A 22,117-nucleotide genomic window follows, 5' to 3' on the forward strand; every position below is an offset into this window, starting at 1 on the left:
ACCCAGGGGCTAAACCGCATCTCCTGCGGGCTTCTCCTCCATTGCAGGCAATTTTTTTTTTTACCACTGAGTCACTGTGGAAACCCTTTCAGTTACTACGTTGTTTTACGAAAGAGTGATGATGAAGCTTCCTTAAAGGGCTGTTGAAAACATTGAATGAAATAAAACAGGGCAAGAAGTTGGCCCATGTAAGGACTCATAAGAGTTGCCAGGAAGTGACATATTAGTAGCTGATCACAATAACACTCCACAATTTTTCCTTTTTATTTTCCTTTACATCTATTTTAAAAAGAAACTTATAAAAGTGAACCATGCGTGTGTCTGTGTTTGAATCCTGAGATAAGCTGGGTAACAGAGTAATAACCAAAATGTGACCCTAGGGTTGTAAAGCCCACGGGAACCACAAAGGAGGCATGAGAGGCTGGCCCCTTCCTGTGCGGGAGGTGGAGGGGGGCAGTCAGAGCCAGAGGAAGAGGTGCTGGGGCTTATAGGGGACGGCCCCATTCACACAGTTATTTGTGAAATGCTCTTCCTTCAGAGCCCAGCTTTTGCCTACTCTCTAGTGGTCCTGGGAGTTCCTGGTGATGTCCCCAGGGCTAATGGCTGCCTCCAAGCCTCTGCTCCTGGAAGCCGGGGAAAGATCCAGCTCCTCCTGGAACACTGGCCTCCACTTCCGGTGCTGCCCTTTAAGAGAAAAAACCACCAACTCTTGTTCCTGGGTGGTAAGGTTCCCTCCAAGAGGAAGTAGAACTGCTGCCCAGTTGGCTGTTTTACCTGGCAGAGCAGGCTGCGGCTGTGAACGGATGCCCACTATACAGAGATGTCCCCGTGAGGATGGAGAATTGAGTTGCCCTGTAGACCTGGGCTTGGTACTGCCCTGGAAAGCTAAATAGGGCTGCCTGCCTTTTGTATATAGTGAGCTCCCCATCACAGGTGGTGTGTGAGCAGAAGTAGCCCCTCTTCTGATGGGGATGCTATGAAAGCCTTTCAGATGTCAGAGGCAGGATCAGACTCAGTGGTTCCAAACTTCATTGTAGATTTTATTCCTTGAAACCATTATTTACATATTTTTTTCTTTGACAAGACATGTATTTTACTAAAAGAGTGAATTTATTTTTAAAAAGATAAATCTGTGTCATTACCATAAAGAGGTTACCATAAAAAAAATAGATAAAGAGAGAAAATGGTATTAGATTGTGGCTAGGAGTCATGTACGGATGTGAGGTTTGGACCATGAAGAAGGCTGAGTGACGAAGAATTGATGCTTTCGAACTGTGGTGCTAGAGAAGACTCCTGACAGTTCCTTGGACAGCAAGGAGATCAGGCCAGTCAATCCTAAGGAAATCAGCCCTGAATATTCATTGGAAGGACTGATACTTAAGTTCCAATACTTGGGCCACAGAGCCGACTCTTTGGAAAAGACCGTGATGCTAGGAAAGATTGAGGGCATGAGGAAAATGGGATGACAGAGGATGAGATGGTTGGATGGCCTCACTGATTCAATGGACATGTGTTTGATTGAAGTCAGGGAGATGGTGAAGGACAAGGTTAGCCTGAGCTAACCCCCAAAGGCCCTGGGGAGCACCTGCTTGTCCTGGGACCCCGTGCCATGCAGCCTGCCACAGGGCAGCAGCAGCCCAGGGTGTCACGGGGTCCAAGATCTAGCTCAGATCCTGACCACCAGCACTGTGGGGTCAGGTGACCCTATCTTCCCCTGGAAGAATTAGGAGGGGCCGGAGGAGGCCCAAGAGGTCACCCACAGAGCACAGCAAATTTTGAGAATAAGGGTAGCCTGGTAGAGTGTCCTGGAACTTTCTGTACTTGGTAAGTTCTGTCCCGGTGGGGCTTTGTCTGCAGAGGAAGTCATTAAAAGGGAAAGCAAGCACAAACCAGGTTCCACTGCTATCTGGGCAGCTCTAGGAACCACACAGATTTTCACATTTTTATGGTCAATCATTCTCCTCTGGCATTGTGTTTGGAGCACGACCCCTTGACAAAGAACTGAAATTGGGGTGCTGGTGTGGACACCCCCTCTCTCTGTGGACTTCAGCTGGCTTCAGCTGGACATCTCACTTCAGGGAAGTGTGTCTCCTCCTGAGATCGGAATAGAAAGACAGAAATTTTCTCCGGGTCATGGAACGGGTTCATGGCCAAACAGGAAGCCCCTCCTCCTCGCCCCAAGAGGCTTGGCATTGGGGGTTCTGGCCTGGAAAAGGGAACACTAGGCGTGGTACCCAAAAATGAGCTGGCGCAGCTAGCACACTTTATTTGCAGAACATAAAATCCTACATTAGTGGAGTGTTTTGTGGTCACTTCTGTTTGCGGGAACTTTCCATATATATAATTTGAATCATTAGAAACTGTCTTTTGTTCTTCCTTTTTTGATTCCTAAGTTGTTCGTTTCCATCTAGTGACAATTGACATCATGTCTCAGAAATGACGAGAACATGCTGGAACAAAGTGCGCTGATTTAACTGTGTTGCCTGAAAAACAGTTTTGCTGAAGGCTAAGGGCATTGGCTGGGTGACAGAGCAAGCCTGCGTGAGCTGTTGTGATCTGTTAGATGTTGCATCCAGGCGGGGGTTATTATTCAGTGCGGTCCAGGTGTGGGCTGACAGTGCGAACCTGGCTTACCCAAGAAGACGATTATGTGGTCAGCATGGTCCCGGGAAAAGAGTCAACCCAGAGTTGTCCAAACATCCTGGAAGGCAGAGCTTCATGGGGATTAAGTTTCTCTGGTGAGGGGAGGGCACAGGTCTCTGGAAGGATCTTTGGTAGCAAGAGTCCATGGATGGTAAAAAGTGAACTTTGTCTCCTCAAAGTTATTATTCCAGCTTAGGCAGGGAGAGCACCTTTGGAACAGAGCAGATGGCTTTGGAGTCTGTGTGGCCGCTTGCTGACCTCTCCTGGAACCCTTTGTGAGCCTCCTGTCCCCCTCAACAGGGCTCAGCTCCAACTGGGCATGCCCAGGCCCTCCGAGTGAGCTGCCATCATCATGGCAGGATCTCTGTGTTCCAGTTGCCCTGCTTTGCTGACCTCTGATGTGAACTGAGATGTTGGCCTTGCTGGGCTGGGCCGCTGTCCAGCTCAACGCAGATGCCTGCTGGCTGGTATGGACAAATTGAGAAGGGCTGACTCGGGGCCTCAACACCCCTGCTCTTCCTCGCTCTTTGTGAGTCCCCAGCAAGGTGACTCTCCCAAGTCAGAGTTTCATTTCCATCTCTCTTTTTTAGAGTATCTGTGGCCTTTGAAAGCAGCTGCCAGGGAATCTGATTTCCTTGCACAGGTCCTGGGCATTCTCCCAAAATGCTGGCAGACAGGGAGGCTCTCCCTAGGCTTATGAATGCACAGATAAATCACACGGAGGAATGTGCCTTGGCCCTTCTGGCAGTGGCGATGGGAACAGAGATCCCTGTTCACAAGCATTTTCTTGGATCTGGCTTATTCCGCTGGTGATAGGCGTCTGGACTGACAGATGCAATGGTGTCCAGTTCTCTTTAGAAGCCACCAGCTGGATATAGCTCAGAGAACCTGAGTGAGAGATTGGGTTTGGGGCAGAAGAAGATGGAGTCTGAACTTCCTGCCCTCCCTCTGAGCCCTGACATCTGAGGAAACCCAGGGCCGCCTCTGTTCTAGGGAAGGCCGGCAGCAGAATGGGGAGAAGGCACATCCATGCCAGCAGCTCCAGGGCACAGGTGCTGCTGGAAGCTCAGGAAGAGACATGCCAGGCCCCCGGCGCCGGCAGAGCCCAGTGTTGTCCAGACACCGGGCCTCGGCTGCCAGGCACCTCCCTGTAAAAACCATTTGAATTTCATTGTGGACCCACGTGTGCGATCTTTCTGCATCCGCCTCCATAAAGAGGCAAATGTCTTGCCAGGCGGAGGGCATGTGCCCGCCTGCCAGTCTGGGGGATGGATGAGGGATCAGAAGGTCCACTTGGCAGAGACCTCTCATTGCCGAAAGCCCTTGCTTCAGGTGAGTCATTATGTCAGCTTCAACCATAGCTATGCCTGCACCGCAGGGTCTACCGACACGCGGAGAGAAACCCACCAAGCCTCCTACCCGGCTTGCATGCCAGCCCACCCACCTGTAATGCCCAGTGTTAATCTTCAATCCTGTAACTGCCTGGTGACTAGGAAGAGTATGTTGCACGGAGGAGGTTTTGTGTTAAAGACATGAAATGCAGATATTCAGTTACTAACCGCTCTCTGCAGTGTGCCTGGGCCTCTCTTCCTTTTGCATCTGATTGAGAATCTCAGCAAACTGAGGGGCTGGGACCTCTCCATGCTGTGAGACCCTGCCCTTGGCATCTCCACCACCAAGCTGCTACCTCCTGGGAGCAAATGTCCTGCCACTCATGACCACCAGCAAAAAGGAGCGGTGGCCCAGGGATGGAGGGACAGAGTTGGGCCACCAAGGGACTGGAGCCTCTGCTTTTTCAGTGGATCAGGGTGTGTCATCCTGCTCTCAGCCTCTGGATTCCCCTGCGCCTTTACTTCCCCATCCTTCTCTTGTCCAGTGGCCTTGTCCTGTGTCCCCCACGGTCCTGCCTGCTCTTGGCTCCCTGTCCCACCTGCCCGCTGCCTCACTATCCCAGGGCTCTACCCATTGTGTCCACTGCTCATGCCACAAATGCCTCATGAGCTATTCCTCAACCCGCATTCCTCTCCCCTTGTAATGTTCTTGAAATTTCCTTCTTTGTTGACTATGCAAATCTCTATCTCACCTCCTCCAGGAAGTCCTCCAGAACCACACCTCCTGTCTTCCCTCTTCTTCACCCCTGGAAGCTGACTTATTGCTGGGTTCTGTTACGAGGCCCCCAGTGTCCTCTCTGCTCAGGATGGTCTTATCAGAGTCCCAGAACCATGACCAGAGATGGCCACTTCCTGCCAACTGCTCACTGAGTCATCAGGACTGGCCAAGCCAGGGCAAATAGGGGCCTGAGCCCTTGACACATCTTTCTCCCCCATCTAGGACCTTTCTAACCATCAGAGGATCAGCTGCAGCCAGATATCCTAGACTGCCCTGCTGCATCTGACTGGCAGGTGCCAAGGCCTGACAGTCACCCCTCCCATCACCAGAAGATGAGAGACAAATTCCCCCCTGAGAAGCCCACCACCCGGGGCTCCAGCCCAGCGGTGGAGCTGAGACAGTGCAGTCGCCACTGCCCTGCAGCCATTCTCAGGGTGCTGGGGGGGTTGCTGGGTGGGAGACGCCCCCTCTGGGAGGACTGCCTCCAGGGTCCTGAAAAGTCTGTGGGTTGTGGCCTTGAAGAGGATGTGACATGGCTTTGCAGCAGCCAGAAAGGAAGGCCAACCATGGCTCTGGGCCAGCAGGAGCAGATGAGTCTGCCGGTCAAGGTGGAGAGCCACTCCAGTGCTGTCGACACCAGTGCAGCTCTGCCAGGCCCTGGTGGCCTCTGACTCCTTGGAGGGCCGAGGTTTGTGAGAAGACAGAGCCGCTGCATTGCAGGAGAGAAGGGCCTGCTTTGGGAAAGCAGGGACTGCCATCAGGGAGGAGACCCTTGGGCCTGTGGGTGACCCTCCTGGCAACCGGATGGGACTCTGGGATTTGCCTGAGGTGTGTGGGGTCCCTGAGGAGCCTCACTTGAGTGTAGAGTGACCAGCCTGGCCCTCTCCAAGCTCCTGGGGCCTGGCTGAGGCCACTGAAAGCGCTACTAGGGGGTGTGGAATCAGGAGACAGTGCCCAGAGCATACAAGGGGGATGCCTCCTGGTCCTGCGCTTCCTTCTGGGGAGGTGTCTGCCGTCTGTGGGGCCCGGGAAGCCTGGCAGCCACCTGGACCCTGTTCAGCTTGTACCAAATTGCTCTGATCTGAACGGCCCATCCAGTGGGCGGGCGGGTTCAAGTCAGTTCTCAGGGAGAGAGAACGACATCTAAGGCCCTTTAGTGGTGAGGTCTGTCCAACCCTCTGCAGCTGCGTGGCCCATGGCCAGTGCCCTGCAGAGGAGCTGGCCCTCTCCCATCTAGGAGAATGTTTTCTCCTTCCAGGGTACAAATGCAATTTTCTGGCTTACTGAGAGGCCTGAATGTTCTATTAAACCCCAGGAACATGGAGCCCCTGAGGGGATTTGAAGAGCCTGGTCAATTTCTGCATCCCAGATGACCTGATCCACAGCAGGAAGTGGGGCAACTTGTGGCTCTGGGGACCCTGGAGATTCCTGTGTGTGCAGGCCCTATGGGTCTCCTCCGGGCTCAGCAAGGCCGGCAGAGGCAGCCTCCCGCCTGTCTTCCCCCCTGAAGCCTCCCCCTCCGCTCAGGTGGGGGCCAGGCCTACTGGACCCCCTTCTGCGGCCACACCTCTCAACCCCCCAAACCCTTCCAGCTGCTCCTGGCTGGGCTAATGAGGTCAATTCTGAACCTGAGTACCTCAGCGACTGTGGCCGGGTCAGCCCATCCTCCTGTGCAGACCCCTCCCCAATACCTCCCCTGCTGCCCTCAGCTCCATCCAGACCATCCCCCCATCCCCTAACCACTCACCTAGTTCCAGCGAGGCCCCTCTGGCAGCATCTCTAGGGAACGTGTCCCCCGCCCTACAAGGCCTCTGTCATATGACTCTGCCTCAGGCCCTGGCACTACCCAGGGCTTCTTCCCTCTGTCCTTGTGCTCCAACCCCGTTTCCCCACCAGGCTTCCTCCAGCTTCTTCCCATGAGCACTGTGGTCCTGGGAGGTGTCCTCGCGGGCCTTTCCCATTGTTCCCCAGACAGGGTCATGGGCCAGAACCCCTCCTGGGGCCTTCACCTGCTCCCTCCCTGAGTCCTCATCTCACTCAGTGAATCTTTTCGAGAGAGCTGAGCCCCTCTGCCCACACTCACTTCTCGGAAACATTCCTTGAGTCACTCTCTCTTCCTGTCCCCTGTTCTGCACCTGGCTCGTCATCTCTGCCGCTGTCCCTGCGGGTCCCTGGGCCAGGTCTGTGTATCTTTGTGCAGTGTCAGCTCAGGGGCAGTGCTGGGCACCAGTGCACACGGGCTCCTGCATTTCATCAAGATTATCCACCGCCCCTTCTGCTCACTGTCTACACCCTGTGCGTTGTCCTGCCCTGTCCTTCCCAGCATCCAACTGCCAGGGCTCCCAGGGACCCCAGACCCTGGGCCAGGGTGTCCCATGTCCTTCCTGAGGCCCAGCTCCTTTTGCTCCCTCCCCAGCCTCACTGACTTTCTGCCCCTGCCCCCCAGCTTTATTCTCGCCTTGGCTCTCTGGGTCTCTGTGTCTATCGCTCCCTCTGCCTCCTCTGTTTGTCACAGGAATTTTATTTATTGCAAGATTGACATTATAACAATATCAAAGGATGTTTAAGACATGTATTTATTGGCTGTGGCGGGTCTTTGTTGCTTTGCGCGGGCTTTTCTCTAGTTGTGATGCACGGGCCTCTCGGCGGTGGCTTCTCCTGTTGCAGAGCACCAGCTCTCAGGGCGCACAGGCTTCAGCAGCTGCGGCTTGCGGGCTTAGCTGCTCTGCCGCGTGTGGGATCTTCCCAGACCAGGGACTGAACCGGCGTCCTCTGCGTTGCAAGGTGGACTCTTAACCATTGAACCACCAGGGAAGCTCTGTTACAGGATATTTTTAAAGGAGAACCATTCGTTCTTGGCTTGAGCATGGTGGCTATGTTTCTGCGTCCATGGTCTCTCCGGTCCTGGCTGGTGACGGCCACTTCCAGTGACACATGGTGAGTGAGGTCCTCGTCACCGGACGATACTCATGACACCCAGATGCCGCAGAGTGAGGTACCTGGTGGCTGCACCCCTGCGGCCTGGCACCTGTTTTAGCAAAAGGTAGGGAAGGGCACCCACTGTCAGCCCTGGGTGGTGGGGGGAAGGGGTGCTGACTTCCTAGACACCCCCACCCTCATCTACTGGGAGTGCTGGGTCCTCAGAGGGGGCCCAGGCACCCCCAGCTCAGCACACAGGAAGCCACAAAGGAAAGGAGTCAGTGCAGGAGGGCTCTGCCCAGGCCCCGGATACCATGTTTTTGAGGTGGGGGTGTCTCCCCAAGGCAGTGCCAGCTCCCTGGATGGCCCCAGCTCCTCCCATGCAGGCCTCAGTCACAGGCGAGGTCCAGCTGTGGGCGCAGTCAGTCCGCACACCTGCCACTGAGGTAGGGGCTGGGCTCCTTCCAGCCCTTGGTCCTCAAACCCACAGCCCCTCTCCCCCGCCTCCCCATCCCTTCCTTGCTCTGGAAGGACCCTTTTTCTGGCTGCTCCCCTGTGCTGGGCTGCTCTGAGGATCCAGCTCTGAGTCAGCCCTCCTCCCCCACCACTGGGCCAAGCCATTCTCTGCCCTTGGAAGCCCCCACCCCCACCCCCAGCCATGAACTCCTCAGAGCTGGGCCCACTCTGGTTCAGACTTTCTGGTTCCTATCCCTTGCGTGTTTGCAAGCGATTCGGGCCCCAGGATCCCGTGTGGGTCGGAGCTGCAGGGGGAGGCCCCAGGGCAGCATTTCCAGGGAATTCATGTCAGCATTTTTCAAGAGCACACCCACCCCGTTCTCTACCCTCTGGGGGCTTTTCAAAAAGTCCGAGGGCATGCATTGCTGGTGGAAATGTAAAATGGTGCAGCTGTGGAAAACAGGCTGGCAGTTGTACAAAAAAAAACCTCTTAAAACAGAATTACCATATGATCCTGCAATGCTCTTGGGGATATTATCCCCAAGAGAATTGAAAGCAGAGATTTGAGAAGATATTTGCACACTCACATTCACAGCAGCACTATTCACAACTGCCAAGAGATGGAAGCAACCGAAGCGTTCATCAGTGGGTGAAGCATAGACAACTGTGCCTGTCCATGGGATGGAGCCGGCGAGTGGCAGCTGTGCAGGCCAGCGCCCCAGAGCACAGGCTCCGCAGTTGGCTGAGCGAGGTGGGGGCTGCCCAGTCTGATTAACTCAAATACGGATGACAAGTGACTCATAGCTGGTTGCCTCAAATCAGGGAAATGGAAAAAACCAAGTGTTTGATAAATATTTTCCTGATAACCTTCATTAATTATGTCTCTACATGGCCTGGGAGGTGTTAATTGCCTTCTGTCAAGGCTCTGCTCACAGTGACAGGAGCACTGTCTGGGGGTGTCCTTGCCTTCTGGGTCCCACTTCTAAGGAGACTCCCCCTGGCTCTGGCAAACTGTGGTGAGTGATGTGTGGTCAATGGTGGTGTTGGTGGTGCTCTGGGTTTCAGGGACAGTGAGGCCTGGTTGTGAGAAATGGGCCCTCATCTGTGGGAATTAGGTGGCACGTATGTGGGGCCTAGGCCCCCTGGGCCCCCTCAGCTGGGAGGGGTCTGGGAGGGAGCCGCCAACAGAAGAGAGGGCCACGGAGGAGGAGGGGGCATCGAGAACCCCATGTGAAGGCCTCTGACCTCTCCCCAGGTGTCCTTCTATCCAGAGAACCCTGCTTCTGGTCTGAGGCCTCAGTGGGCCCCGAGCTGTCTTGAGCAAGGAGAGGAGGGCACCCAGAAAAGGCCAGGCTGTAGGGAGCAGGGCCGCTTACTGCTCACTAAGTCACCTGCCATCCCACCCTCCCCCGGCCTCCTCATCCCACACCCTGGACCCAGCTCTGAGCTGTACGCATGCCCCCTACCCCAGCCCCAGCCCCCACCCTGGCACATGAGCTGCCTCATTGTGCAAGGCCCTGGGGGTATGAAGTGTGGGCTGTGGGGACCTGGCCCAGGGGGCAGTAAGGTATTTCCAGTGAAGCTCCACCACCTCCTGCAGGTAAGGTTGCTCCCATTTCATGGACACCCACCTGTCTGTCTTCTGACCCTGGGTGGCCTTTGGGCCAGCCTGTGGGCAGCCGGCCCCACTCCTGTCCTTGGCACTGCTCTCCCAAGCAGGAAATGGATCCCGGCAGCTGCGGTCCTACAGGGCAGGAAGGCAGCCTTGGGGAGGGCTTTTCCGTGTTCTACTTGTTCTGTCTTGTTCAGGGCAACACATTAACCAAAGGATGGAAAACAGTGGAAATTTCAGCCTGTGGGCCCATGGAGCAGAGTTCTTCCTAGGGTGACGGTCAAGGAGAGTGCTCGCTCTTGGAGCCCAGCTGCTGCCCCTGCACGAGCTCGCACTGTCCACCCCAGACAGTGACCCCAGGCTGAGGGTCCCCCTCTTAAGGCACTTTCTCAGCTTCTCTTCTACCCCATAGGCAGTTGCCTGGATGTGGAAAAAAAGTGTTAATTGCACAGTTATGTCTGATTCTTTGCAACCACACAGACTAGCCCACCAGACTCCTCTGTCCAGGGGATTCTCCAGGCAAGAATACTGGAGTGGGTTGCCATTCCCTTCTCCAGGGGATCTTCCCAACCCAGGGATTGAACCTGGTCTCCTGTATTGCAGGCAGATTCTTTACCATCTTAGCCACCAGGGAGGGAGATGGTTTATTATGATAACTGAGCTTGTGAAATGGGGATTTGCATTTACGTTTTCTTCACCCTCATTTCTGGGGAGGAAAGTGAAATGGGGGCCTCCCCACAACGGATTCTGGGAGCACACCCAGGGCTCCGCTGACCTGCGTGGACTTGATTGGCTTAGGCTTCTGTTCAGGCCAACCTGCAACTCCCGGTGGCCACAGGGACTGGGGGACTTGGGGACACAGTCTGTCGTCCCCACTTGTCCCTTGCTGACACTCGAGAGTGGGGACTGTGTGGCCCCTCTGGACACCGGAGGGTGTGATGCCTACTTCCTCTGTCTTGAGGGAAGCCTCGCTCCATCCTTTCATGCAAGTTCCGGCTTTATCTGGTCTTTCTGGTAAAACTGGCAAAGTGTGGTTTGAATGGACATTTCCCTTTTTGGATAGTGACTACTTAGATAATAACAAAGAACTTCCCATAGAGATACCAAATACAGAACTGCAGAAGTTGCTTAGAAGTGGGAGGGAGGGTCTGTTCCCAGCACTTCTGGGGCCGAGCTCGGGTCAAAAGTATATCAGTCAATACGGTTATGCTGCCATGACCAGCAGGCCCAAGGTCTGGGAGTTCCATCCCAAGTGGCCTTGGAGGGGGCAGTGCAGGGGCCCAAGTGGTCAGGGGAGGAGCGCAGGTGAACCTTGTACCTGCCGAGTCCTGAGGGTGCCCACCTGAACGTCACTTTCCGGGAGGGCCTCCACCCCCATCCTACCCCATGCCCTGAGGGCAGAGCAGGATTCCCGGACACAGGCTCAGCCTGACACATGACTTCCTTTCTGCTTGGGTCTGGTTCAGGGGTCATCTAGGGGGAGCTGGACAGAGTTCAGGCACACAGAGCTGTCCACCCGCATGGCAAGTGGGAGAAGCCTTCACCGGCGTACCCTCCTGTCATCCCCAGGTGCTCCCACCACGGGAGCAGGAGATGGAAATGGGAATAGTGACCTCCTCAGCCCCTCTCCTGCCTTTGGCCCTGTTCTGGGTCTTTGCTTACTTGAACCACCTCCTCCAGACTGTTCTGTACCCATCAGGGCCCCTAACGTGTGGCCAGAGAGCACATGGTTTGCAAAGTAGGGGGTGGCCTGGCCTCCCAGCTTCCATAGACCTGGGGGTGCCCTGCTGTCCCCAGGCTGCCTCCGCCCCTGCCCCCAACCCCCTTGCTCTGCTGAGTCATGTCCTGGCTCCACTCTGGGCAGTTGTGACTTCTGGTCGGTCGGAAATGTTTCTGGTTGAGCTGCCAGTGGCTTCATGTCCTTCCTGCCCCTTGAAAGGAAAGTTTCAGTTCTGGAAAATTACCAGGCCCAAAGGGAGGCAAGTTTCTGCCCCGGGGCAGGTTGAGAAAGAAATTTCCTGACTGCATGGCTCCTGGCAACCTCTGATAGCACCCTCTCCTGACCCTCTGGTAGTGGGACCATTGTGTCACAGACTGTCCTTGTGGACACGAGCCAGTGTGTCAGAGAAGCGGCTCAGCCCTTTGTGACAGGTGCAGGGCGAAGCTGTGAGTTCAGGCACATGGACTCTTTCCAGAAAGCACAAAGCCCTGCAACTGCCCAGAATGACTGAGAGGTGCACAGGAGCCAGGCCCTCCCCCACCTCCCAGGGTAAAGCTCCTTTTCAAAGCACCTGGAAGTCAGGTAAACATCAAAAGTGGGTTCAGTTCAGTTCAGTTCAGTTCAGTCGCTCAGTCACGTCCAGCTCTTTGCAACCCCGTGAATCGCAGCACGCCAGGCCTCCCTGTCCATCACCATCTCCCGGAGTTCACTCAGACTCACGTCCATCGAGTCCATGATGCCATCCAGCCATCTCATCCTCGGTCGTCCCCTTCTCCTCCTGCCCCTAGTCCCTCCCAGCATCAGAGTCTTTTCCAATGAGTTGACTCTTCGCATGAGGTGGCCAATGTACTAGAGCTTCAGCTTCAGCATCATTCCTTCCAAAGAAATCCCAGGGTTGATCTCCTTCAGAATGGACTGGTTGGATCTCCTTGCAGTCCAAGGGACTCTCAAGAGTCTTCTCCAACACCACACTTCAAAAGCATCAATTCTTTGGCGCTCAGCCTTCTTCACAGTCCAACTCTCACATCCATACATGACCACAGGAAAAATCATAGCCTTGACTAGACAGACCTTAGTTGGCAAAGTAATGTCTCTGCCTTAGAATATACTATCTAGGTTGGTCATAACTTTTCTTCCAAGGAGTAAGCGTCTTTTAATTTAATGGCTGCAGTCACCATCTGCAGGGATTTTGGAGCCCCAAAAAATAAAGTCTGACACTGTTTCCACTGTTTCCCCATCTATTTCCCATGAAGTGATGGGACCGGATGCCATGATCTTCGTTTTCTGAATGTTGAGCTTTAAGCCAACTTTTTCGCTCTCCTCTTTCACTTTTATCAAGAGGCTTTTTAGCTCCTCTTCACTTTCTGCCATAAGGGTGGTGTCATCTGCATATCTGAGGTTATTGATATTTCTCCTGGCAATCTTGATTCCAGCTTGTGTTTCTTCCTGTCCAGAGTTTCTCATGATGTATTCTGCATATAAGTTAAATAAGCAGGGTGACAATATACAGCCTTGATGTACTCCTTTTCCTATTTGGGTACGTGAACCGTGAACTCCCTGATGTTCAAGCAGGTTTTAGAAAAGGCAGAGGAACCAGAGATCAAATTGCCAACATCTGCTGGATCATGAAAAAAGCAAGAGAGTTCCAGAAAAGTGGGTTCAGTAGCAATTAAATCTTTAGAGCAGAAAAAATAATTGACAACCAGCTTGCATAAGGCTGGAAGTCCCCCAGGGTGGAGTCAGGTACAGAGTTCTCTTGGTGCCCCCCTGCACCACCCTGCTGACACAAGTGATGCTATTCAGGTTTATAGACATCACTGATCTGAATATTCATGCCACCCTCTTCCTCTTCTCTGGTCGAGGAGGAAACGTGTCTCCTTGTCTCAGCTCCCTCTGTCTCTGACTGGGACATCTGTCCCCGTGAGTGGGTGTCACTCCAGCACACAGAGGTGAACCCCATCGTCTCATGGAAACTCCTAAATGCTCCAGAGGGGAAGCCCTGGGAAGTTTTACACAGCACAGTAGGTCCATCCAGGGAGCCAAGGACAAACCTGACCAGCCTGATCCTAACCCTAGGCATGTTACAACATTGCCCCATCAGGGCTTCTCCATGGTCCATGCCCACCAGGCTGGCATGTGGGCTGTGCCATGGGCCTCAGTCTGTCCATATGTGCAGTGGGGCAGTAAGTGGGGCTGTAGGAGAGCTCAGGGGACAAGACTACAAGCTGCCCAGAAGGGGGTGCCCTTGGGGTCACTGTCCCATCATGCACTAATATTTAAGAAGCATGGATCAAACCTTTTAAAGCAGCTATGGCTTCCGGCAACCTCATGGTGCTGGGCAGCACCCAGCTCCTCCCGGGGAGGTGGCGAGTCTTGGCTACTGTGACATGTCCCTGAGCTGACCAAGAGTAGCACATGGCCAGCACCTTGCAGCTCTTGGCCTCCTTGCCTCCGGTGTCTACAGGATGGAGCTCCTCCTGGAGGCTTTTTCCTGTTCTGGCTTTCAGATGTGCCACACCCCACGGTTCATGGCCCTTTCCCCACATCACTCCCACCTCTGCTTCCATCGCATGTCTCCTCTGGCTCTGAGCCTCTAGCGTCCCTGCTCTCAACCCCAGAGACTACCAGGCTCATCTCCCGTCTCACAGCTCATACCCCTTTGCCAAGTAAGGTTCTAAGATTTAGGGTTAGGATGAAGGTATTGTTAGGGACCACTCTCTGCCCACAACCCAGCATCTCAACTGCTACTCAGGCACCCTCCCTCCCCAGGTCCCCTTGCTGTCCTTTCTCCTCTTTGTGCCTGCACCAAGGGCTTTCAAACCCTTGGCCTGGGATCTGAGCTGGCATCCTTCTGCAGGGATGGGGTTGGCCCCCCAGGTCACCCAGCTAGTGCCTGGTCACTGAGACTTTTCTGCTATTGGTTCTATGCCAGCAGGGCATGCATCTGCTCCCGCCCCACCTTGCTTGTCCTTTAGAACACTGATAACGTCATTCATCTCACGGCTGTTAACCCAGGTGGGCTACCTGAAGGTGGGGCCTCTGAAACCCAGTCCCAGCCAACCAGCATGTTAAACTGATTTTAAGTTACCTTTAAAAATTTAAACTGATACTTGTGCAGTTTTTGAAAGCTTTTAAGTATGTTTAAAACAACTCAGGTAAATGAGTATCATTTTTGACTATGCTGCTAAGTCACTTCAGTCATGTCCAACTCTGTGCGACCCCAGAGACGGCAGCCCACCTGGCTCCCCCATCTCTGGGATTCTCCAGGCAAGAATACTGGAGTGGATTGCCATTTCCTTCTCCAATGCATGAAAGTGAAAAGTGAAAGTGAAGTCCCTCAGTCGTGTCCAACTCTTAGCGACCCCATGGACTGCAGCCTACCAGGCTCCTCCATCCATGGGATTTTCCAGGCAAGAGTACTGGAGTGGGGTGCCATTGCCTTCTCCAGTATATAAGGTTAGGTTAGGATGAAAAGAAAAGTGGTAGAGTAAGAGCATGCTGAGGGCAAACTAGATAAACTGGAAAAAAAAAGAGAAGAGCAGCTATTTCAGGAATTTAGGCAGAGATGGATTTGGGGCCTTTTCCATGTTCTTTAGGAAAAGATAAAAGTTGTAAACCTTGTAAAACCTTATTAAAGTTCCATGTTAACACACTAAATTTAGAGCAGAAAATCAACCTTTAGTTTGGGATTATTTTAAAAAACAAAAGAAACACCGATATCAGGGAAGATTTTTAAATTTCAGTATATGATTGGTCATTCCGTGATCCTCACAACGTTGCTATTGTTTTAATAAGGGAAGAACTTATAAGGGTTAGAAAACGATGGCCAGATAGTGGCAGAGACGTTAGACAACAATAATAAGAATAAAATTAGAATCGAGAAGGAATGAAGGGTTAAAGAAGAAAACGAAACTAAAGAGAGGCGACAGGAGCTGCGGACAAGGAGAACAAGTCATCACGGCGACTAGATCTTATGAAATTTAAGTATAAGCAATGATTTCTGATAAAGATTTAGGATCTGAACTTAGATGCACTGTAAGCATAAAACGTAGCTGGGAACTTTGAAGACTCAGCAGAAAAAAGGAAAGTAAAATACTTCATTAATAACCCCTGATGTTGATTATATGTTGAAATGATCATTTGGGGGCTATTTCAGGGTAAATTAAAGATTTATTAAAATTAATTTTAACTGTTTCATGTAAAATTACATATGAGGCTCTATTATATTTTTATTCAACTGTGATAATCTAGATGCACGAGTTTAACAAACAAAACCTGAAGGTTTAATGGGCCACCTAGTGGTGAGTGACGCCGGAGGCTGTGAGTCTCTGTGGGTGACCGGAGAGTGTGTATTGTGTATGTCTGTGTGTGTGTATGTGTCTATGTGTGTGTGTGTCTATATGTCTCTGTGTGTCTGTGTCTCTGTGTGTCTCTGTGTGTGTGTCTATGTCTATGTGTCTCTCTATGTATGTGTGTCTGTGTCTCTGTGTGTGTGTCTATGTCTATGTGTATCTGTGTCTGTGTTTGTGCGTCTGTGTCTCTGTGTGTATCTATGTCTATGTTTGTGTGTCTCTGGGTGTGTGTGTCTGTGTCTCTGTGTATGTGTCTCTGTGTATGTGTGTGTCTATGTCTATGTGTCACTGTGGGTGTGTGTCTGTGTCTCTGTGTGTGTCTAAGTCTATGGATGTTTGCATGTGTGTATGTCTGTGTGTGTGTGTGTGTGTCTCTGTGTTTGTCTACATGAGGTGGGTGTGGTGCTGGACACAGTACTAACTACACAGTGGTGTGAAGCCCATGGTTTCTGCCACAGAAGGATCAGTGTGGGCCGCAGTCCTCAGCACAGTGGGCAGAGTGGATGTCCCACTGACCCCTCCTTTGCATAGGGGGCTCAGCTTACCAGCTGGGGCCCAGGGGAGAGGCTGGTCTCCACCCAGAAACAAGGCCCTGCCCTGGGCTCCCAGAATGGTGTTCCAACCAGGAGCTTCTTCTCCCTCTTGCCATCGGCTGGACCATGCAGAGGCTCTTGGGGCCTGGGGGGTGTCCTGGACCCCAACCACTGCCTGTCAGAGGAGGCAGGTCCTGGAGGGCTTAGGCAGGAGGGCCAATCTGGGTGACAGATGATTCCCCTGCAAGGCAGCAGACTTCTCCTGGGTGTTTCCAGCAGAGGGCATTTCCAGAGAGGAGCTCTGCTTTGCTGATTACTAACTGCTCACGGGCAGTGGCCTCCTCACCCTTCTGTCAAAGTCACTTCCTGGGGTACCATGTCCCAGGCTCATTCAGCCTCCACCCCACCCTGTGCTCAGGATGTGGAGGTCATGTGGGGGGTACCTGCCATCAGCAGCTGCAGTGGAGACATCTGATGAGTAGTGACTCTTTCTTTGGGAAGCTCTCCAGTCTTTGAGGGGCCACAAGTTCTCCAGGCAGGCCAGGGGACAGTGGGCTGGAGGCCTGCGGCAGGGCCAGTGGGGAGCTGACCTGAGCCTGGCCCACCAAACTCTTGGGCTCCTGGGTGGCTGTGGGGCTGGTGGTGAGACTGACCCAGGTAGGGGCAGGAGTCTGGTGGCCCTGGTGGTAAATGTGTATGTTGGGGGAGGTGCGTGGCAGCCTGATCCACTGGGCACCAGTAGGGAACCTGTACACCCAGAGTTCTGTGTTCGCAGTGTTCTGGTCAGAGCCAGAACTGAGAAAGCCAGCAAAGCCAGCCTGAGACGAAAAGCAGGGAGCCCAGTGGTGAGCAGGGTGGGGCCATGGAACCCTCCAGAGCTGGGGCCATAGTGAGCGGTCCATGATGGGACATTGGTCCTCCAGCCCCGGGTCTGCTGAGGTGGCTGTGGCTTTATCCCAGCGACGCTGTCCTGTGTCTCTTGAGGTCCTCCTGCCTTGTGAAAGCCGGGAGGTGCTGCCACTCTTCTCCAGCCATTGTGGGTGAGCACTAGAAGACACGTGAAACAGGGCGGTCTGACACCCGCTCTCCTGGCACCTCCCTTGGGCAGCAGGCACGGTGAAAACCCTGTGGGCATGGAGGGTGGCTGCTTACCAGTCACACAGAGCTGGACGCCGCCCTGGTCTCCACCCCTCACCTGTGTTTCCTACCTGTTCTTCCTCTGTGTTTTGATAGAAACCTTAGGCAGCGCCTCCCTGGGATGCATGTCTGAGAAGGTGATGACGCCCAGAAGGTGATAAGTCAGCCAGCTGCTTCGGGACCTTGGAGCCACCAGGAACACAGGCAGACTGGCAGGGGTGTCCGGTCACCACCCTCTCCTGCCCTCTTTTTGGTTCCCTAGAAAGCTGCAGCTATGCAAGAAACCTGCCCTTGGAGGAGGGGCTCCACGCGGAAGGAACAGGTGGACACGAGGGATAGGAACCGGCTTCTCCGTGCTCTGAGCTCAGATCACATCAGCAGCCCTGGGCTTCCGGGCCCTGGGTCTGCCCAGCTACTCCAACTCCAGCAGCCACAGGACAGCGGGTATCTTTGCCAGTGTCTGAAGGCAGGAGGGGAGGGACGTCTGGCCGGCTGCCGGTCCTGCTGAGTGAGAACCTTGGGTGCATGAGGGACTCAGCTTTCCCAGGAGGGAAGGGAGTGAATCAGCTTCATGGAGGAAGGTGACCTTGCTGGTGACTTTAGGAGCACTGCCTCTGAGCCAGTTCTCACTCTTGGCTGTGTGTCCAGGCAGGTGTGGTTCTTCCATGCCTGGTAGTCCCCGTCTTCACTACAGCAGAAAAGGAAGTTACAGGATCCCCCAGCAGGCTCGCTTCTCCCATCCCTGTGTCTCTGGGCACCTGAAGGGCCTCAGGTGTCCCCTCGGATCCTCTTGGGAGGGGGTGTCCTTTACCATGTCCTCTGGACTCAGCTGCTGAGTGAGCCGATCTGAGCCTTGCCTCAAATCATCAAGGCCTTGGCTCCTCCAGGCCTGGGCTCGACGTCCCCTAAACAGAAAGCAGAGGGTGCCACTGGCCCTGGGTTGTTTCTACCTTTTGGTGATGCTGTTACGAAGAACTCTGTGAACGTCTCCTCAAGATCCTGCTTTTATTCCTTCCAGTAAATACCCAGAGGCGGAGATGCTGGGTCAGACAACAATTCTAGGCTCACTTTTTTGAGAGGCTGTGTCCTCTTTTCCAGCTTCCTGTCTTTTACTTCAGTGGAATCATTCAGTACGTGTGTGTGTGGCTGGCTTCTTTCATGTAAATTATACTTGCAAGACTCATCCTGGTTGTCTCATACAGCGGTAGCCTCTTTCTTTGTGTTGTGTGCCATTATACGAACACGCAACCACTTATCCAATAAACGGCACATAGAGGGACTTCCCTGGTGATCCAGTGACTGGGACTCTGAGCTCCCAGGGTAGGCCACCCAGGTTTGATCCCTGGTCAGGAACTAGATCCCTCATGCCACAACTAAGGTCCTGCATGCCACAACTAGGATCCAGAGCAGCCAAATATATAAATAAAAATATCTTTTTAAAATGGCATGTAGACACTAGGCTGTCTCCAGCTTGGGGCTGTCGTGACTGGTACTGCCTGGGGAGTCTGTGCAGAGCTGATGGGTTCAGAGTATGCATGAGCCTTAACTAGATTTCTGTAAGTTTTATCCAAGCAAAATTCCAGTGGAAAGGAGGTGTGTCATGCTTATATACCTGACATATCTTAACATACCTGACAATAGCCACACACACTTCTTATCAGATACTTCCGAAGAGGATTCTAACCCCGTGACAACCCCTCTGCAGGGCAGATAGGCTCATCCCCTCCACCCCTGATGTTACAGGTCAAGATAAAGCCTTGAGGTTAAGCAGCTTGCCTGGGTGCCACTGCTGGTGAACGGAGAGCTGGAATGCAGGTCCTGTTTCCCACGGTCCGCCTTTATTCACCTCTGAAAGGCAGGCACTGATTTTTCCTCTCCACCACTCACGTTACCTTTTAAAAATTCTGTTTTAATTGCAAGGAAAATATTATGACAGTGGGCCTGCCCCGGCCGCCCTGCTGCTTCCTCCTCTGTTATTACAGTAATCGCCTCACTGAATCGGTTGAGAGGAGGGGCCCGTCTTCCTTGTCTGTGTTTGCCGGTCTTGTTAAAGTGCGTGCCTCTTTGCATTATGATTCCAGATAATTCAATTGGAAGTGATTTATAGAACAGAATCGATGGGAACGGAAAGCTGATTAGTCAGCAGTGGAGCTAGGAAACCCACCGTCTCGTCATTTCTCCTGGTTTGTAGTGAGAAAGTTCCCGACAGTCGCTTGGTCCCCTGAGAGCAGCGACCAGGGTCAGCGTGCCCTTGACCATCGATTTATCCGCTTGTTCCTTTCCTATAAGTGAGTGGGCACATGTTGCTGCCCAGTCTTCTCAGCCCCTTCGCTCCACTGCACAGTGTACAATGGTTACTGTTCCGTGCCCGTGAATATTCTTCTACAGCTTTCTTGGTGGCTACATCCTGTTCCACCATAATTGACCTAACTTACATGGACTGTTTCCAGCTTTGGGGATTATGTAGGATGTATCCTTGCATGAAAATCTTCTGGCGGAAACTTCTTTCCTAAGGACATATTTCCACGAATTTTACTGGGGTTTTGGTCTGTCTTTGCACCCTCCGAAAACAACACACCCATTTCTACTCCTCCTGGCAGAGCATCAGTTCAGTTCAGTCGCTCAGTCGTGTCCAACTCTTTGCAACCCCATGAATCGCAGTACACCAGGCCTCCCTGTCCATCACCAACTCCCGGAGTTCACCCAAACCCATGTCCACTGAGTCAGTGATGCCATCCAACCATCTCATCCTCTGTCGTCCCCTTCTCCTCCTGCCCTCAATCCCTCCCAGCATCAGGGTCTTTTCCAGTGAGTCAGTTCTTCGCATGAGGTGGCCAATGTACTGGAGTTTCAGCTTTAGCATCAATCCTTCCAATGAACACCCAGGGCTGATCTCCATTAGAATGGACTGGTTGGATCTCCTTGCAGTCCAAGGGACTCTCAAGAGTCTTCTCCAACACCACAGTTCAAAAGCCTCAATTCTTTGGCACTCAGCTTTCTTCACAGTCCAACTCTCACATCCATACATGACTACTGAAAAAACCATAGCCTTGACTAGACGGACCTTTGTTGGCAAAGTAATGTCTCTACTTTTGAATATACTATCTAGGTTGGTCATAATTTCTCTTCCAAGGAGTAAACATCTTTTAATTTCATGGCTGCAATCATCATCTTTGGTGATTTTGGAGCCCCCCAAAATAAAGTCTGACACTGTTTCCACTGTTTCCCCATCTATTTGCCAAGAGGTGATGGGACCAGATATCATGATCTTCGTTTTCTGAATGTTGAGCTTTAAGCCAACTTTTTCACTCTCCTCTTTCACTTTTTATCAAGAGGCTTTTTAGTTCCTCTTCACTTTGCCATGAGGGTGGTGTCATCTGCATATCTGAGGTTATTGATATTTCTCCCATCAGTCTTGATTCCAGCTTGTGCTTCTTCCAGCCCAGCGTTTCTCATGATATACTCTGCATATAAGTTAAATAAGCAGAGTGACAATATACAGCTTTAATGTACTCCTTTTCCTATTTGGAACCAGTCTGGCAGAGCATAAGAATGCCTTTTCTCTGTCCTTTGGACAGAATTGGCTTGACAATGTAAATCATCATTTGCCAGTTTGGCAGAAGATGAATTGAATGTCACTGGCTCTTTCACTGTGTATCTTTGATTCAGGCAAAGTCAAGCATTTGTCATGAGTTGCTCGGTGTAGTTGGTGAAATGCCTGTTGAAGTCTTCTGCCCATTTCTGTGGATGTGCCAGTGCTTCAATACTTCAATACTGCCTTTTCAGAACACTGTTGACTGTCCATCTGTAACATGGATTGAAACACTTATTTGCTGTTTGCTTTTAATTTTGGTTTATGGTATCTTTAACCGTATAGGCGTTTTAAATTTTCACGAGGTCAAATACATCAGTCTTTTCCTCAGTGGTGCTTGTTTCTTCATCCCAGAATAATAAAATGATTCATCTGTGTGCCCACTACTTTATCTGTCTGGCAGACTGGGGCATGTGGTGACTCAAGGCTTCTAAATGATGCTTCAAGTACTTTACTTACATAATTAGCTGAGGGTCTTGCATTAGTGACCAGAAATTGCAGACAGAATATAATTATATGGTATTTAAATGGGCTGAAGTTGATAGATCTTCATCAACCCCCCTGAATACAAAGTTTTCCTGGTGGGTGGATTTGGAAAGGGTTGTCTTCGCTTAATTCATCATCTTTCATCTTCTGGGTGGTGACCCCTGAGGTCAGGGTCAGTTTCAGAACCACTGCTGACCCCAGCAAGTGCAAACAAGGTCTCAGAGAGGGGAGCCTGTGAAAGCCATGGAAATACAGAAACAGGGTCCTGCAGATATGGCCCATGTGGGTATGGTTGGGCTCCTTGGGAGATGTGAACACTTGAGTTGCTTCTGCTGTATCTGGAGGTGCGAGGCACGGGGTGCTGTGGGTGCTGGGTGGGTCTCAGATGGGCCTGTCTGAGGTCACCCTTGTGCCCGACAGGCCTGCCTGGGAGAATGCCACTTTCTAATGCCGGGCGACATAAAGAAGAATCAACTTGTGGAATTTCATAAATCAAGACTATTTTCGTTCCAGGGATTGAAAATTGATCACGGTCTAAGCCATCACGTGTCAAGCAGA

At 52.4% G+C, this 22,117-nt stretch overlaps 1 long non-coding RNA gene across 1 annotated transcript; it reads left to right on the plus strand.

Annotated features, from left to right (window-relative positions):
* The first annotated feature begins 8,334 nt into the window (after window positions 1-8,334).
* On the plus strand, window positions 8,335-21,459 carry LOC114117601 (uncharacterized). Its single transcript, XR_003591246.3, has 2 exons — window positions 8,335-9,143; window positions 17,578-21,459. It is a non-coding gene; the product is annotated as an uncharacterized LOC114117601 (long non-coding RNA).
* The last annotated feature ends 658 nt before the right edge of the window (window positions 21,460-22,117 follow it).

Source organism: Ovis aries, chromosome 13 (assembly GCF_016772045.2).
Source record: "Ovis aries strain OAR_USU_Benz2616 breed Rambouillet chromosome 13, ARS-UI_Ramb_v3.0, whole genome shotgun sequence".
Classification (NCBI taxonomy): domain Eukaryota; kingdom Metazoa; phylum Chordata; class Mammalia; order Artiodactyla; family Bovidae; genus Ovis; species Ovis aries.